Source organism: Lathyrus oleraceus, chromosome 7 (assembly GCF_024323335.1).
Source record: "Lathyrus oleraceus cultivar Zhongwan6 chromosome 7, CAAS_Psat_ZW6_1.0, whole genome shotgun sequence".
NCBI lineage: Eukaryota > Viridiplantae > Streptophyta > Magnoliopsida > Fabales > Fabaceae > Lathyrus > Lathyrus oleraceus.
Window position 1 is genome coordinate 253,759,259 of NC_066585.1, and position 4,938 is coordinate 253,764,196.

Sequence of the window (4,938 nt, forward strand, 5' to 3'; positions counted from 1 at the left end):
TGAAAGAATTTGTCTTCAACAAGAACAAAGAGGGAGCTTCGAGCCCTGATGGCTTTTGAGCTTTGTTCTTTCAATACTACTGGGACATTATTCATCAGGATGTCATTGAAGAGGTTAAACAATTCTTTACTTCCTCTTGTATTATACCTAACTACAATTCCAATACTTTGATTCTCATTCCTAAAACTTCCAATGCAGATTCTATTGACCTGTTTAGACCTATTGCCTTAGCTAACTTTAAGTTTAAAATTATTTCTAAGGTTATGTCTAACTGATTAGCTATCATTATGCCAACCATTATCTTCAAAGAGCAAAATGGTTTTATCCAAGGGAGATGCATCAAAGACTGTACAGGGCTTACATCTAAGGCTGTCAACTTGATGCAAAAGAAGTCCTATGAGGGTAATTTGGTCATGAAACTAGATATTAAAAAATCTTTTGATTTTATTAATTGGATGTTTTTGATGCAAGTCCTAAAGCATTTTGGTTTCAACGATGTTTTTACAAAATGGATATAGATCATTCTCAACTCTGCCAAATTTTTTGTTTCATTCAATGGAAAAATGCATGGTTTCTTTGATTGTGGTAGAGGGGTGAGAAAGGGTGATCCCCTTTCCCCTCTTCTTTTCTGCATGGATGAGGAAGTCCTTAGTAGAAGTTTATCTAATCTGGTAACTTAGAAGAAGATAAAGTTGATCCCTGGTCCTAGGGGTCTTAAGGTTCCTTCTCACTATTTGTTTATTGATGATGTAATGATTTTTTGTAGGGGTGACAGAGGCACTGTTGATTCTCTTATTAAACTTTTCTCTAAATATGCAACTTTTTCATGTCAAATTGTGAATACCCACAAATCCTTCATTTTTGTTGGTTCTGTTAGTGAAGCTTCTGATTATTGCTTGGGCTAAGGTGTGCAAGCCTTTGGAGCAAGGGGGTTAGGTCTCAGGTCCATTACTACCCTTAATGATGCTTTCAACATGAAGCATTATTGGGATCTCCTGAACTATTATGAAAGTTGGGCTCTTTTGTTAAAAGCTAGAGTGCTCAGAGGTATCATTCCTACCAAGTACCATATTGCTTCATCCATCTAGAGCAGCATTAAGATTGATCTGGAGGGTGTGTCTAATAACACTAATCTGAATTTTATACAAGAATTTGAATTTTGATAACAATGTATAATAATTACTAGATTTGATCTTCTCTATCAAGTAAACAATTCATAATATGTTATACAAGTGCTCAAAAATTATAGTGTTGAAACTTTCCGAAATGCAATGAAAATTTATGTAATAAGTTTCAACCCAAGTTTGTATGACAAGACACTTGTTTTAAAAATGAGAGAGTAATGCATTTGAATTGCAATGAAAGAGGGGTAATTTTGAAATCTGAAACATGCAGTATTTATATGTGTATCACATTATTTTAAAAGAGTGTATTATGATCAATCAATGCAATTTTTGATGGTATAACAACAAAATATGTTTGAATCAGATTTTTTCATGAAAAAGTGCCACTGCTCAAGTAGGAAATATCTGGATTCACAATCGGTAAATTTCTTGCTCAAGTAGTAGATAACATATTCCTTTCTACTGGTTCCATTCTGTTTCCCCAACACATAGACCATCAAACCATCAAGCATTGTCAGGTACATAATGAGAGGTTTCCTAGGAACTGGAGGTACCAGGATATGTGGCCTTTGCAAGTATTCTTTGATTCTATCGAAGGCTTTTTGACAACCTTCATTCCATTCAATAGCCTGATTTTTCCTTAGTAACTTGAAGATTGGTTCACAAGTGGTTGTAAGGTGCGAGACAAACCTAGTGATGTAGTTCAATCTCCCTAGGAACCCACGAACTTATTTTTCAATCCTCGAAGCTAGCATATCTTGGATGACCTTCACTTTGTCAGGATCCACTTCAATTCCTTTCTCGTTGAATATGAACCCCAACAGTTTTCCTGATCTGACTCTGAAAGTGCACTTTGTGGGATTCAGACATAGTTTGAATCTCCTCAGACGACCAAATATATTTTATAAGTCGACTATGTGATCTTCTTCTGTTTGTGATTTAGAAATCATGTTGTCGATGTAGACCTTTATCTCTATATGAATCATATCGTGAAAGAGAGTTATCATTTCCCTTTGGTATGTTGCCCCGGTGTTTTTCAATCTTAAAGGAATTACCTTGTAACAGAAAGTGCCCCAATGGGTGATAAACATGGTTTTTCCATGTCTGCAGGAGCCATCTTTATCTGGTTATAATCGGAGAATTCGTCCATGAATGAGAAGACCGAAAATCGAACATTGTTATCCACCAATACATCAATATGAACCCCAACAGTTTTCCTGATCTGACTCTGAAAGTGCACTTTGTGGGATTCAGACATAGTTTGAATCTCCTCAGACGACCAAATATATTTTATAAGTCGACTATGTGATCTTCTTCTGTTTGTGATTTAGCAATCATGTTGTCGATGTAGACCTTTATCTCTATATGAATCATATCGTGAAAGAGAGTTATCATTTCCCTTTGGTATGTTGCCCCGGTGTTTTTCAATCTTAAAGGAATTACCTTGTAACAGAAAGTGCCCCAATGGGTGATAAACATGGTTTTTCCATGTCTGCAGGAGCCATCTTTATCTGGTTATAATCGGAGAATCCGTCCATGAATGAGAAGACCGAAAATCGAACATTGTTATCCACCAATACATCAATGTGAGGCAGGGGGAAGTCGTCTTTAGGACTGACTCTATTCAAATCTCGATAGTCCAGATACATTCTAACTTTATCATCTTTCTTCAGGACTAACACAATATTAGCAACCCACTGCAGATATTTTACAACGGCTAGGAACCTTGTGTCAAACTGCTTTCTGACCTCCTCTTTGATTTTAAGGGACATGTCAGGTCTGGTTCTTCTCAGTTTCTAATCCATATGAGTCGATAATCCATCAACTCATATCCCTTAAACATATATCAGAATTCAATCAGAGAATGAAAACAAAAACTTACATGTGTTTGTCATTGGGATTCCCTCAGGTTCATATATATGTGATCTTCTGATTTATAGAGTTTCTTAAGATTCCTTTAATCTCTTTTGATGAGGATGAAGAGAGAATCCTAATGAACCGTGTTTTTTTGTCTGCTATACAAATGAGGACTATAACTCATATAAATAATCCTAGGGTTATTTCTTGATTTTCAATATTCTAATTTGACTCCTCATCAAATTAGATATCGATTTATGACATCTATGCAATAACCTTACCTTTCATGACATTTATGTTTTTAGTCACAGACTGACTTAATATTAATTAGACCGTTTTAACTCTCGACTAATTAAACAATAACTCTAACACCTTAATTGTTATATCTGTGATTCAAAATTCTAACAATATCAATTTATAATAAAATAATCGAAATGTTAACGAGTGCCCCATTTAAGTACTCCTAGTACTCCCAGTGAATTCAAAAGGTGTTTATAAAAAAAAATTATGGTAAAAAAATGATGATTAGAAAATCTCTGCAAATTAAAAATATATATTTTAATAAAAACAATTATGGAAATTTTAAAAACAATTATGGAAATTTTATAATTAATTAAAATTTTATTATAAAACATATTTTTATATGAAATTATTTTTAAATTAAAAAATTGTGAATGTGTTTATTTTATTTTAGATAGTTTTATTTCAACTTATAAAAATATCCAAATTAAAATAAAATAAATTCAAGCTTTCAGGGTTTGGTCCATTTCCCACTTTTTACATTCTTATTATTTTGATTGTCCTTTTAGATTTTAGATTTTTTTTTAAATCTTTTAATCATGTAAGGAGTGAAGTACTATTTGTATTCATTCTCTATCTATATAATTGATTTGCCATTAGAAAAGGCTAACTGATATTACTTGATATAATATGGTTATTTTTGTTATGTTAGTGAAGTTATTAACTGTTAAGAAAAAAAGTGAGGTTATGTAATTGATTGCCGTTGATTAAAGAAAAAAAGTGTTTAGGATATAACATTGAGTTGATTTAGGATGCGACATTTTGTATTACGTTCTAGCCATTTTCAATTTTTATTGAGCATAATAAAAATTAAAACATGCGTTTGCCGGGAGTCGAACCCGGGTCTATTGCTTGGAAGGCAATTATCCTAACCGTTGGACTACAAACGCTGGGATATGTTTGTCATATTCTACAAACTTACTTTTCTAATAGTATACTACTAATTATTTTTTTATAAATTGACAAGAATGAAATATCAGGTCATGCCACTCAAAACTACCTTTTACACCTCACTATTATTTGTAAGCTATTCAACCATTCTCATTTTTTTTTCTTTCACACATAATTATTAGTGTATATTATGTCAGTCTCTTCTTTTTTATTACACTAACATATAAATTATTAAATGATATTGTAAAATTCAAATTCTTGATTGATTTAATATTTTTTATTTATTTATATTTTCTTGTTATGCATACTTTCATACAAATAATTTTATAATATATTCAGGTAGACATATTTGATAAACTATTTTTCATAAACAAAAAATATTAGTAAACAATCTCTTAAATAACTATTTTTCAATCATACACGCGTCTTTGAGACTGTTGTCATATCACGATATTTAACTTCAGTACTACATAGTGCAACTGTATTTGTCTCTTGCTTTTTCATGAGATCATATTACATTCAATCAGAACACAATATCTGGATCTGGATCTCCAATCCAACGTGATCCAACCCAGTTTGCATCTGAATAACAAATGATTTTAGCATCACCATTATCTTCATATAATAGTCCTCTTCTGGGTGATTTATTTATATATCTAAGAATTCAAAGGACTTTGCCCCAATAACTATCACAATGAGCATTTAGAAACTGACTCACAATGCTCACTGCAAATGTAATATCTGGTATGGTGATTGTAAAATAATT

General features: G+C 32.2%; 1 non-coding gene across 1 annotated transcript; it reads right to left on the reverse strand.

The window, feature by feature from the left end:
* Positions 1–4,099: 4,099 nt before the first annotated feature.
* TRNAG-UCC (transfer RNA glycine (anticodon UCC)) lies at positions 4,100–4,171 on the reverse strand. The gene has a single exon. It is a non-coding gene; the product is annotated as a tRNA-Gly (tRNA).
* Positions 4,172–4,938: the final 767 nt, after the last annotated feature.